General features: G+C 46.4%; 3 non-coding genes across 3 annotated transcripts; all 3 read right to left on the bottom strand.

The window, feature by feature from the left end:
* Positions 1–4,188: 4,188 nt before the first annotated feature.
* On the bottom strand, positions 4,189–4,260 carry trnad-guc (transfer RNA aspartic acid (anticodon GUC)). Its single transcript has one exon. It is a non-coding gene; the product is annotated as a tRNA-Asp (tRNA).
* A 3,994-nt stretch (positions 4,261–8,254) lies between these two features.
* On the bottom strand, positions 8,255–8,326 carry trnad-guc (transfer RNA aspartic acid (anticodon GUC)). Its single transcript has one exon. It is a non-coding gene; the product is annotated as a tRNA-Asp (tRNA).
* A 1,962-nt stretch (positions 8,327–10,288) lies between these two features.
* trnad-guc (transfer RNA aspartic acid (anticodon GUC)) lies at positions 10,289–10,360 on the bottom strand. The gene has a single exon. It is a non-coding gene; the product is annotated as a tRNA-Asp (tRNA).
* Between the last annotated feature and the right edge of the window lie 3,751 nt (positions 10,361–14,111).

Genomic DNA, 14,111 nt, shown 5'->3' on the forward strand with positions numbered 1-14,111 from the left:
TTCGTCATGTACATATTTTAAAATTATTTTCGTTCATTATGTTCTATTCAACTTTTCCCAGGGTCTTTTTAAAGAGCTGCCCAAAGGTTTAAAATTGGGGATGTTAAAAATCCTCCCCGTCTGGGAATTGAACCCCGGTCACCCGCGTGACAGGCGGGGATACTCACCACCATACTAACGAGGAACTGAAAGGTGCCGAATTTGTCAGAGCAAAAATCGACCTGTGAACAGAGGGACAGAGGCAGAAGGGACAGAAATAAGAATAAGAACAGAAGGAATCGGAGCAGGAGTGGGCCATTCGGCCCCTCGAGCCTGCCCCGCCATTCAATAAGATCATGGCTGATCAGATCTTCTACTCAACGCCACTTTCCTGCCCGCTCCCCATAACCCTTGACTCCACTGCAGCTCAAATATATGTCTACCTCCACCTTGAATATATTCAGCGGCTCCGCCTCCACAGCTCTCTGGGGTAGAGGATTCCAAAGATTCACGACATTCTGAGAGAAGAAATTCCTCCTCATCTCCGTTTTAAATGGGCGACCGGATATCCTGGAGCTTTGCCCCCTAGTTGTAGATTCCCCCAGGAGGGGAAACATCCTCCCTGCATCTATCCTGTCAAGCAACCTCAGAATCCTATACAGAGAGAGACAGGGACAAAGAGGGAGACAAAGATAGACATACAGAGCGAGACACTCAGTTTGACGTCTTGCAGAGTGGTCCGAGGGATAAGGAACTTCAGTTATGTTGAGAGTTTGTGATTGTTTTCCTCAGACGGTTAAGAGGAAATTTAATAAGAGGCTTTCAAAATTACAAGGGGATTTGATTGAGGTAATAAGGAGAAACGCTTGCCAGTGGCAGGTATGACGGTAACCAGAGGAGACCAATTGAAGATAGCAGAATCAGTATGGGGAGAATTGTATTACGCAGCAAGGGCTCAGGCCTACTGAATATCTTATTGCTTAGAAATGTTATCACGGCCCAACTCTCTCTCACTAAAGTCTTGCACACGTTGCTAACTTTCAAATGTTGCATTCTTCAAACTGGCGTTGAGTTGATTGATAGCCGTGCTGTGATAAGCTAAGTTTGTTAGGGGGTGCAGCCTGCAAGAAAATACATGGAAGTTTGATAAGAACCGTGACTGTTCTGACACTGTCAGCTGCAGTTAAATGTGGGCATATACGCGTTTAAATTGTCTCGTCCCAAATGTAATTTCCTGCTGACTTTGAAACAGCAGGCATTTTACAAAAGGCAAGGAAGTGCATTGTGTACCTGTTGAGGCATCAGCAGTGTTGAAATTGCTAAAGGTTGATCAGGAGCAGACATTGCTTCGCGCGGGTGCATTGATTGGAGGCATTTCAAACAGCCTCAAAACGCACTGTTTTCTAATCGGGAATCCAACCCGGGCCGCGGCAGTGAAAGCGCCGAATCTTAACCACTAGACCACCAGGGAAGCTACAAGAAGCTGCAAGAAGCTGCCTGCCAGCAAGCAGAGCAACGCAGACTTTCCTCCTTGCTGCTTTGAAATTCAGATCACTTTAACGCCAGGCAAACCTTTCGTACAAGATGACATCTTTTAGACGAGAACACAAAGGACATGTTCACTAAGCCACAGCATCAAGTGCGGGAAGGCGTCCATTTGCCATATATTTCCTTCTATGCTTTTCTCAGAGACAGAGGCATAAAGTCAGAGAGAAGCCGTCGGGGAAGTGAAAACTGACATCATAATATCCACGACATTGTCGAGGAAATGGTAATGCAGTGCTTGAGACAAAGCAGCAAACACACACAAAATACCCGTATGTGCTCTCTTTGTGTGGGTATGTCTCAGATATCCATCTCAGTGTCATGCATTCATGGAGGCTGGCAGCACGGTGGGAGGCCTTTCGGCCAATCGTGCCTGTGCTGTCTCTTTGAAAGAGCAGTCGTGCTTTCTCCCGCTGTTATCTCATTTTCTCTCTCCCTCCTCAGAGCCCCACACAACAGGCAAACAGAAGGAGAACACTCTACTAACGAGGAACTGGTGCAGGGAGTTGTTATAAATTTCGTCATGTACATATTTTAAAATTATTTTCGTTCATTTTGTTCTATTCAACTTTTCCCAGGGTCTTTTTAAGGAGCTGCTCAAAGGTTTAAAATTGGGGATGTTAAAAATTCTCCCCGTCGGGGAATTGAACCCGGGTCTCCCGCGTGACAGGCGGGGATACTCACCACTAATACTAACGAGGAACTGAAAGGTGCCGAATCTGTCAGAGCAAAAATCGACCTGTGAACAGAGGGACAGAGGCAGAAGGGACAGAAATAAGAATAAGAACAGAAGGAATAGGAGCAGGAGTGGGCCATTCGGCCCCTCGAGCCTGCCCCGCCATTCAATAAGATCATGGCTGATCAGATCTTCTACTCAACGCCACTTTCCTGCCCGCTCCCCATAACCCTTGACTCCACTGCAGCTCAAATATATGTCTATCTCCACCTTGAATATATTCAGTGGCTCCGCCTCCACAGCTCTCTGGGGTAGAGGATTCCAAAGATTCACGACATTCTGAGAGAAGAAATTCCTCCTCATCTCCGTTTTAAATGGGCGACCGGATATCCTGGAGCTTTGCCCCCTAGTTGTAGATTCCCCTAGGAGGGGAAACATCCTCCCTGCATCTATCCTGTCAAGCACCCTCAGAATCCTATACAGAGAGAGACAGGGACAAAGAGGGAGACAAAGATAGACATACAGAGCGAGACAGTCAGTTTGACGTCTTGCAGAGTGGTCCGAGGGATAAGGAACTTCAGTTATGTTGAGAGTTTGTGATTGTTTTCCTCAGACGCTTAAGAGGAAATTTAATAAGAGGCTTTCAAAATTACAAGGGGATTTGATTGAGGTAATAAGGAGAAACGCTTGCCAGTGGCAGGTATGACGGTAACCAGAGGAGACCAATTGAAGATAGCAGAATCAGTATGGGGAGAATTGTATTATGCAGCAAGGGCTCAGGCCTACTGAATATCTTACTGCTTAGAAATGTTATCACGGCCCAACTCTCTCTCACTAAAGTCTTGCACACTTTGCTAACTTTCAAATGTTGCATTCTTCAAACTGGCGTTGAGTTGATTGATAGCCGTGCTGTGATAAGCTAAGTTTGTTAGGGGGGTGCAGCCTGCAAGAAAATACATGGAAGTTTGATAATAACCGTGACTATTCTGACACTGTCAGCTGCAGTTAAATGTGGACATGTACACGTTTAAATTGTCTCGTCCCAAATGTAATTTCCTGCTGACTTTGAAACAGCAGGCATTTTACAAAAGGCAAGGAAGTGCATTGTGTACCTGTTGAGGCAGCAGCAGTGTTGAAATTGCAAAGGTTGATCAGGAGCAGACATTGCTTCGCGCGGGTGCATTGATTGGAGGCATTTCAAACAGCCTCAAAACACGCACTGTTCCCTAACCGGGAATCGAACCCGGGCCGCGGCAGTAAAAGCGCCGAATCCTAACCACTAGACCACCAGGGAAGCTGCAAGAAGCTGCCTGCCAGCAAGCAGAGCAACGCAGACTTTCCTCCTTGCTGCTTTGAAATTCAGATCACTTTCACGCCAGGCAAACTTTTCGTACAAGATGACATCTTTTAGACGAGAACACAAAGGACATGTACACTAAGCCACAGCATCAAGTGCGGGAAGGGGTCCATTTGCCATATATTACCTTCTGTGCTTTTCTCAGAGACAGAGGCATAAATTCAGAGAGAAGCCGTCGGGGAAGTGAAAACTGAACATCATAATATCCACGACATTGTCCAGGAAATGGTTATGCAGTGCTTGAGACAAAGCAGCAAACACACACAAAATACCCGTATGTGCTCTCTTTGTGTGGGTATGTCTCAGATATCCATCTCAGTGTCATGCATTCATGGAGGCTGGCAGCACGGTGGGAGGCCATTCGGTCAATCGTGCCTGTGCTGTCTCTTTGAAAGAGCAGTCGTGCTTTCTCCCGCTGTTATCTCATTTTCTCTCTCCCTCCTCAGTGCCCCACACAACAGGCAAACAGAAGGAGAACACTCTACTAACGAGGAACTGGTGCAGGGAGTTGTTATAAATTTCGTCATGTTCATATTTTAAAATTATTTTCGTTCATTTTGTTCTATTCAACTTTTCCCAGGGTCTTTTTAAGGAGCTGCCCAAAGGTTTAAAATTGGGGATGTTAAAAATTCTCCCCGTCGGGGAATTGAACCCCGGTCTCCCGCGTGACAGGCGGGGATACTCACCACTATACTAACGAGGAACTGAAAGGTGCCGAATCTGTCAAAGCAAAAATCGACCTATGAACAGAGGGACAGAGGCAGAAGGGACAGAAATAAGAATAGAAGGAATAGGAGCAGGAGTGGGCCATTCGGCCCCTCGAACCTGCCCCGCCATTCAATAAGATCATGGCTGATCAGATCTTCTACTCAACGCCACTTTCCTGCCCGCTCCCCATAACCCTTGACTACACTGCAGCTCAAATATATGTCTACCTCCACCTTGAATTAATTCAGTGGCTCCGCCTCCACAACTCTCTGGGGTAGAGGATTCCAAAGATTCACGACATTCTGAGAGAAGAAATTCCTCCTCATCTCCGTTTTAAATGGGCGACCGGATATCCTGGAGCTTTGCCCCCTAGTTGTAGATTCCCCCAGGAGGGGAAACATCCTCCCTGCATCTATCCTGTCAAGCAACCTCAGAATCCTATACAGAGAGAGACAGGGACAAAGAGGGAGACAAAGATAGACATACAGAGCGAGACAGTCAGTTTGATGTCTTGCAGAGTGGTCCGAGGGATAAGGAACTTCAGTTATGTTGAGAGTTTGTGATTGTTTTCCTCAGACGGTTAAGAGGAAATTTAATAAGAGGCTTTCAAAATTACAAGGGGATTTGATTGAGGTAATGAGGAGAAACGCTTGCCAGTGGCAGGTATGACGGTAACCAGAGGAGACCAATTGAAGATAGCAGAATCAGTATGGGGAGAATTGTATTACGCAGCAAGGGCTCAGGCCTACTGAATATCTTACTGCTTAGAAATGTTATCACGGCCCAACTCTCTCTCACTAAAGTCTTGCACACGTTGCTAACTTTCAAATGTTGCATTCTTCAAACTGGCGTTGAGTTGATTGATAGCCGTGCTGTGATAAGCTAAGTTTGTTAGGGGGTGCAGCCTGCAAGAAAATTCATGGAAGTTTGATAATAACCGTGACTGTTCTGACACTGTCAGCTGCAGTTAAATGTGGGCATATACGCGTTTAAATTGTCTCGTCCCAAATGTAATTTCCTGCTGACTTTGAAACAGCAGGCATTTTACAAAAGGCAAGGAAGTGCATTGTGTACCTGTTGAGGCATCAGCAGTGTTGAAATTGCTAAAGGTTGATCAGGAGCAGACATTGCTTCGCGCGGGTGCATTGATTGGAGGCATTTCAAACAGCCTCAAAACGTACTGTTTCCTAACCGGGAGTCGAACCCGGGCCGCGGCGGTGAAAGCGCCGAATCCTAACCACTAGACCACCAGGGAAGCTGCAAAAAGCTGCAAGAAGCTGCCTGCCAGCAAGCAGAGCAACGCAGACTTTCCTCCTTGCTGCTTTGAAATTCAGATCACTTTAACGCCAGGCAAACCTTTCGTACAAGATGACATCTTTTAGACGAGAACACAAAGGACATGTTCACTAAGCCACAGCATCAAGTGCGGGAAGGCGTCCATTTGCCATATATTTCCTTCTATGCTTTTCTCAGAGACAGAGGCATAAAGTCAGAGAGAAACCGTCGGGGAAGTGAAAACTGACATCATAATATCCACGACATTGTCGAGGAAATGGTTATGCAGTGCTTGAGACAAAGCAGCAAACACACACAAAATACCCGTATGTGCTCTCTTTGTGTGGGTATGTCTCAGATATCCATCTCAGTGTCATGCATTCATGGAGGCTGGCAGCACGGTGGGAGGCCTTTCGGCCAATCGTGCCTGTGCTGTCTCTTTGAAAGAGCAGTCGTGCTTTCTCCCGCTGTTATCTCATTTTCTCTCTCCCTCCTCAGAGCCCCACACAACAGGCAAACAGAAGGAGAACACTCTACTAACGAGGAACTGGTGCAGGGAGTTGTTATAAATTTCGTCATGTACATATTTTAAAATTATTTTCGTTCATTTTGTTCTATTCAACTTTTCCCAGGGTCTTTTTAAGGAGCTGCTCAAAGGTTTAAAATTGGGGATGTTAAAAATTCTCACCGTCGGGGAATTGAATCCCGGTCTCCCGCGTGACAGGCGGGGATACTCACCACTATACTAACGAGGAACTGAAAGGTCCCGAATCTGTCAGAGCAAAAATCGACCTGTGAACAGAGGGACAGAGGCAGAAGGGACAGAAATAAGAATAAGAACAGAAGGAATAGGAGCAGGAGTGGGCCATTCGGCCCCTCGAGCCTGCCCCGCCATTCAATAAGATCATGGCTGATCAGATCTTCTACTCAACGCCACTTTCCTGCCCGCTCCCCATAACCCTTGACTCCACTGCAGCTCAAATATATGTCTATCTCCACCTTGAATATATTCAGTGGCTCCGCCTCCACAGCTCTCTGGGGTAGAGGATTCCAAAGATTCACGACATTCTGAGAGAAGAAATTCCTCCTCATCTCCGTTTGAAATGGGCGACCGGATATCCTGGAGCTTTGCCCCCTAGTTGTAGATTCCCCTAGGAGGGGAAACATCCTCCCTGCATCTATCCTGTCAAGCACCCTCAGAATCCTATACAGAGAGAGACAGGGACAAAGAGGGAGACAAAGATAGACATACAGAGCGAGACAGTCAGTTTGACGTCTTGCAGAGTGGTCCGAGGGATAAGGAACTTCAGTTATGTTGAGAGTTTGTGATTGTTTTCCTCAGACGGTTAAGAGGAAATTTAATAAGAGGCTTTCAAAATTACAAGGGGATTTGATTGAGGTAATAAGGAGAAACGCTTGCCAGTGGCAGGTATGACGGTAACCAGAGGAGACCAATTGAAGATAGCAGAATCAGTATGGGGAGAATTGTATTATGCAGCAAGGGCTCAGGCCTACTAAATATCTTACTGCTTAGAAATGTTATCACGGCCCAACTCTCTCTCACTAAAGTCTTGCACACTTTGCTAACTTTCAAATGTTGCATTCTTCAAACTGGCGTTGAGTTGATTGATAGCCGTGCTGTGATAAGCTAAGTTTGTTAGGGGGGTGCAGCCTGCAAGAAAATACATGGAAGTTTGATAATAACCGTGACTGTTCTGACACTGTCAGCTGCAGTTAAATGTGGGCATGTACACGTTTAAATTGTCTCGTCCCAAATGTAATTTCCTGCTGACTTTGAAACAGCAGGCATTTTACAAAAGGCAAGGAAGTGCATTGTGTACCTGTTGAGGCAGCAGCAGTGTTGAAATTGCAAAGGTTGATCAGGAGCAGGCATTGCTTCGCGCGGGTGCATTGATTGGAGGCATTTCAAACAGCCTCAAAACGCACTGTTCTCCAATTGGGAATAGAACCCGGGCCGCGGCAGTGAAAGCGCCGAATCTTAACCACTAGACCACCAGGAAAGCTGCAAGAAGCTGCCTGCCAGCAAGCAGAGCAACGCAGACTTTCCTCCTTGCTGCTTTGAAATTCAGATCACTTTAACGCCAGGCAAACTTTTCGTACAAGATGACATCTTTTAGACGAGAACACAAAGGACATGTTCACTAAGCCACAGCATCAAGTGCGGGAAGGCGTCCATTTGCCATATATTTCCTTCTATGCTTTTCTCAGAGACAGAGGCATAAAGTCAGAGAGAAGCCGTCGGGGAAGTGAAAACTGACATCATAATATCCACGACATTGTCCAGGAAATGGTTATGCAGTGCTTGAGACAAAGCAGCAAACACACACAAAATACCCGTATGTGCTCTCTTTGTGTGGGTATGTCTCAGATATCCATCTCAGTGTCATGCATTCATGGAGGCTGGCAGCACGGTGGGAGGCCATTCGGCCAATCGTGCCTGTGCTGTCTCTTTGAAAGAGCAGTCGTGCTTTCTCCCGCTGTTATCTCATTTTCTCTCTCCCTCCTCAGAGCCCCACACAACAGGCAAACAGAAGGAGAACACTCTACTAACGAGGAACTGGTGCAGGGAGTTGTTATAAATTTCGTCATGTACATATTTTAAAATTATTTTCGTTCATTTTGTTCTATTCAACTTTTCCCAGGGTCTTTTTAAGGAGCTGCCCAAAGGTTTAAAATTGGGGATGTTAAAAATTCTCCCCGTCGGGGAATTGAACCCCGGTCTCCCGCGTGACAGGCGGGGATACTCACCACTATACTAACGAGGAACTGAAAGGTGCCGACTCTGTCAGAGCAAAAATCGACCTGTGAACAGAGGGACAGAGGCAGAAGGGACAGAAATAAGAATAAGAACAGAAGGAATAGGAGCAGGAGTGGGCAATTCGGCCCCTCGAGCCTGCCCCGCCATTCAATAAGATCATGGCTGATCAGATCTTGTACTCAACGCCACTTTCCTGCCCGCTCCCCATAACCCTTGACTCCACTGCAGCTCAAATATATGTCTATCTCCACCTTGAATATATTCAGTGGCTCCGCCTCCACAGCTCTCTGGGGTAGAGGATTCCAAAGATTCACGACATTCTGAGAGAAGAAATTCCTCCTCATCTCCGTTTTAAATGGGCGACCGAATATCCTGGAGCTTTGCCCCCTAGTTGTAGATTCCCCCAGGAGGGGAAACATCCTCCCTGCATCTATCCTGTCAAGCACCCTCAGAATCCTATACAGAGAGAGACAGGGACAAAGAGGGAGACAAAGATAGACATACAGAGCGAGACACTCAGTTTGACGTCTTGCAGAGTGGTCCGAGGGATAAGGAACTTCAGTTATGTTGAGAGTTTGTGATTGTTTTCCTCAGACGGTTAAGAGGAAATTTAATAAGAGGCTTTCAAAATTACAAGGGGATTAGATTGAGGTAATAAGGAGAAACGCTTGCCAGTGGCAGGTATGACGGTAGCCAGAGGAGACCAATTGAAGATAGCAGAATCAGTATGGGGAGAATTGTATTATGCAGCAAGGGCTCAGGCCTGCTGAATATCTTACTGCTTAGAACTGTTATCACGGCCCAACTCTCTCTCACTAAAGTCTTGCACACTTTGCTAACTTTCAAATGTTGCATTCTTCAAACTGGCGTTGAGTTGATTGATAGCCGTGCTGTGATAAGCTAAGTTTGTTAGGGGTGTGCAGCCTGCAAGAAAATACATGGAAGTTTGATAATAACCGTGACTGTTCTGACACTGTCAGCTGCAGTTAAATGTGGGCATGTACACGTTTAAATTGTCTCGTCCCAAATGTAATTTCCTGCTGACTTTGAAACAGCAGGCATTTTACAAAAGGCAAGGAAGTGCATTGTGTACCTGTTGAGGCAGCAGCAGTGTTGAAATTGCAAAGGTTGATCAGGAGCAGACATTGCTTCGCGCGGGTGCATTGATTGGAGGCATTTCAAACAGCCTCAAAACACGCACTGTTCCCTAACCGGGAATCGAACCCGGGCCGCGGCAGTAAAAGCGCCGAATCCTAACCACTAGACCACCAGGGAAGCTGCAAGAAGCTGCCTGCCAGCAAGCAGAGCAACGCAGACTTTCCTCCTTGCTGCTTTGAAATTCAGATCACTTTCACGCCAGGCAAACTTTTCGTGCAAGATGACATCTTTTAGACGAGAACACAAAGGACATGTTCACTAAGCCACAGCATCAAGTGCGGGAAGGGGTCCATTTGCCATATATTTCCTTCTATGCTTTTCTCAGAGACAGAGGCATAAAGTCATAGAGAAGCCGTCGGGGAAGTGAAAACTGAACATCATAATATCCACGACATTGTCCAGGAAATGGTTATGCAGTGCTTGAGACAAAGCAGCAAACACATACAAAATACCCGTATGTGCTCTCTTTGTGTGGGTATGTCTCAGATATCCATCTCAGTGTCATGCATTCATGGAGGCTGGCAGCACGGTGGGAGGCCATTCGGCCAATCGTGCCTGTGCTGTCTCTTTGAAAGAGCAGTCGTGCTTTCTCCCGCTGTTATCTCATTTTCTCTCTCCCTCCTCAGTGCCCCACACAACAGGCAAACAGAAGGAGAACAGTCTACTAACGAGGAACTGGTGCAGGGAGTTGTTATAAATTTCCTCATGTACATATTTTAAAATTATTTTCGTTCATTTTGTTCTATTCAACTTTTCCCAGGGTCTTTTTAAGGAGCTGCCCAAAGGTTTAAAATTGGGGATGTTAAAAATTCTCCCCGTCGGGGAATTGAACCCCGGTCTCCCGCGTGACAGGCGGGGATACTCACCACTATACTAACGAGGAACTGAAAGGTGCCGAATCTGTCAAAGCAAAAATCGACCTATGAACAGAGGGACAGAGGCAGAAGGGACAGAAATAAGAATAAGAACAGAAGGAATAGGAGCAGGAGTGGGCCATTCGGCCCCTCGAGCCTGCCCGCCATTCAATAAGATCATGGCTGATCAGATCTTCTACTCAACGCCACTTTCCTGCCCGCTCCCCATAACCCTTGACTCCACTGCAGCTCAAATATATGTCTATCTCCACCTTGAATATATTCAGTGGCTCCGCCTCCACAGCTCTCTGGGGTAGAGGATTCCAAAGATTCACGACATTCTGAGAGAAGAAATTCCTCCTCATCTCCGTTTTAAATGGGCGACCGAATATCCTGGAGCTTTGCCCCCTAGTTGTAGATTCCCCCAGGAGGGGAAACATCCTCCCTGCATCTATCCTGTCAAGCAACCTCAAAATCCTATACAGAGAGAGACAGGGACAAAGAGGGAGACAAAGATAGACATACAGAGCGAGACAGTCAGTTTGATGTCTTGCAGAGTGGTCCGAGGGATAAGGAACTTCAGTTATGTTGAGAGTTTGTGATTGTTTTCCTCAGACGGTTAAGAGGAAATTTAATAAGAGGCTTTCAAAATTACAAGGGGATTTGATTGAGGTAATGAGGAGAAACGCTTGCCAGTGGCAGGTATGACGGTAACCAGAGGAGACCAATTGAAGATAGCAGAATCAGTATGGGGAGAATTGTATTACGCAGCAAGGGCTCAGGCCTACTGAATATCTTACTGCTTAGAAATGTTATCACGGCCCAACTCTCTCTCACTAAAGTCTTGCACACGTTGCTAACTTTCAAATGTTGCATTCTTCAAACTGGCGTTGAGTTGATTGATAGCCGTGCTGTGATAAGCTAAGTTTGTTAGGGGGTGCAGCCTGCAAGAAAATTCATGGAAGTTTGATAATAACCGTGACTGTTCTGACACTGTCAGCTGCAGTTAAATGTGGGCATATACGCGTTTAAATTGTCTCGTCCCAAATGTAATTTCCTGCTGACTTTGAAACAGCAGGCATTTTACAAAAGGCAAGGAAGTGCATTGTGTACCTGTTGAGGCATCAGTAGTGTTGAAATTGCTAAAGGTTGATCAGGAGCAGACATTGCTTCGCGCGGGTGCATTGATTGGAGGCATTTCAAACAGCCTCAAAACGCACTGTTTCCTAACCGGGAGTCGAACCCGGGCCGCGGCGGTGAAAGCGCCGAATCCTAACCACTAGACCACCAGGGAAGCTGCAAAAAGCTGCAAGAAGCTGCCTGCCAGCAAGCAGAGCAACGCAGACTTTCCTCCTTGCTGCTTTGAAATTCAGATCACTTTAACGCCAGGCAAACCTTTCGTACAAGATGACATCTTTTAGACGAGAACACAAAGGACATGTTCACTAAGCCACAGCATCAAGTGCGGGAAGGCGTCCATTTGCCATATATTTCCTTCTATGCTTTTCTCAGAGACAGAGGCATAAAGTCAGAGAGAAGCCGTCGGGGAAGTGAAAACTGACATCATAATATCCACGACATTGTCGAGGAAATGGTTATGCAGTGCTTGAGACAAAGCAGCAAACACACACAAAATACCCGTATGTGCTCTCTTTGTGTGGGTATGTCTCAGATATCCATCTCAGTGTCATGCATTCATGGAGGCTGGCAGCACGGTGGGAGGCCTTTCGGCCAATCGTGCCTGTGCTGTCTCTTTGAAAGAGCAGTCGTGCTTTCTCCCGCTGTTATCTCATTTTCTCTCTCCCTCCTCAGAGCCCCACACAACAGGCAAACAGAAGGAGAACACTCTACTAACGAGGAACTGGTGCAGGGAGTTGTTATAAATTTCGTCATGTACATATTTTAAAATTATTTTCGTTCATTTTGTTCTATTCAACTTTTCCCAGGGTCTTTTTAAGGAGCTGCTCAAAGGTTTAAAATTGGGGATGTTAAAAATTCTCACCGTCGGGGAATTGAACCCCGGTCTCCCGCGTGACAGGCGGGTATACTCACCACTATACTAACGAGGAACTGAAAGGTGCCGAATCTGTCAGAGCAAAAATCGACCTGTGAACAGAGGGACAGAGGCAGAAGGGACAGAAATAAGAATAAGAACAGAAGGAATAGGAGCAGGAGTGGGCCATTCGGCCCCTCGAGCCTGCCCCGCCATTCAATAAGATCATGGCTGATCAGATCTTCTACTCAACGCCACTTTCCTGCCCGCTCCCCATAACCCTTGACTCCACTGCAGCTCAAATATATGTCTATCTCCACCTTGAATATATTCAGTGGCTCCGCCTCCACAGCTCTCTGGGGTAGAGGATTCCAAAGATTCACGACATTCTGAGAGAAGAAATTCCTCCTCATCTCCGTTTGAAATGGGCGACCGGATATCCTGGAGCTTTGCCCCCTAGTTGTAGATTCCCCTAGGAGGGGAAACATCCTCCCTGCATCTATCCTGTCAAGCACCCTCAGAATCCTATACAGAGAGAGACAGGGACAAAGAGGGAGACAAAGATAGACATACAGAGCGAGACAGTCAGTTTGACGTCTTGCAGAGTGGTCCGAGGGATAAGGAACTTCAGTTATGTTGAGAGTTTGTGATTGTTTTCCTCAGACGGTTAAGAGGAAATTTAATAAGAGGCTTTCAAAATTACAAGGGGATTTGATTGAGGTAATAAGGAGAAACGCTTGCCAGTGGCAGGTATGACGGTAACCAGAGGAGACCAATTGAAGATAGCAGAATCAGTATGGGGAGAATTGTATTATGCAGCAAGGGCTCAGGCCTACTGAATATCTTACTGCTTAGAAATGTTATCACGGCCCAACTCTCTCTCACTAAAGTCTTGCACACTTTGCTAACTTTCAAATGTTGCATTCTTCAAACTGGCGTTGAGTTGATTGATAGCCGTGCTGTGATAAGCTAAGTTTGTTAGGGGGGTGCAGCCTGCAAGAAAATACATGGAAGTTTGATAATAACCGTGACTGTTCTGACACTGTCAGCTGCAGTTAAATGTGGGCATGTACACGTTTAAATTGTCTCGTCCCAAATGTAATTTCCTGCTGACTTTGAAACAGCAGGCATTTTACAAAAGGCAAGGAAGTGCATTGTGTACCTGTTGAGGCAGCAGCAGTGTTGAAATTGCAAAGGTTGATCAGGAGCAGGCATTGCTTCGCGCGGGTGCATTGATTGGAGGCATTTCAAACAGCCTCAAAACGCACTGTTCTCCAATTGGGAATCGAACCCGGGCCGCGGCAGTGAAAGCGCCGAATCTTAACCACTAGACCACCAGGGAAGCTGCAAGAAGCTGCCTGCCAGCAAGCAGAGCAACGCAGACTTTCCTCCTTGCTGCTTTGAAATTCAGATCACTTTAACGCCAGGCAAACTTTTCGTACAAGATGACATCTTTTAGACGAGAACACAAAGGACATGTTCACTAAGCCACAGCATCAAGTGCGGGAAGGCGTCCATTTGCCATATATTTCCTTCTATGCTTTTCTCAGAGACAGAGGCATAAAGTCAGAGAGAAGCCGTCGGGGAAGTGAAAACTGACATCATAATATCCACGACATTGTCCAGGAAATGGTTATGCAGTGCTTGAGACAAAGCAGCAAACACACACAAAATACCCGTATGTGCTCTCTTTGTGTGGGTATGTCTCAGATATCCATCTCAGTGTCATGCATTCATGGAGGCTGGCAGCACGGTGGGAGGCCATTCGGCCAATCGTGCCTGTGCTG

This window comes from Somniosus microcephalus, unplaced genomic scaffold (assembly GCF_052327205.1).
Source record: "Somniosus microcephalus isolate GS21.2 unplaced genomic scaffold, FLI_Smic_1.0 unresolved_chr5, whole genome shotgun sequence".
In the NCBI taxonomy this organism is placed as follows: Eukaryota; Metazoa; Chordata; class Chondrichthyes; order Squaliformes; family Somniosidae; genus Somniosus; species Somniosus microcephalus.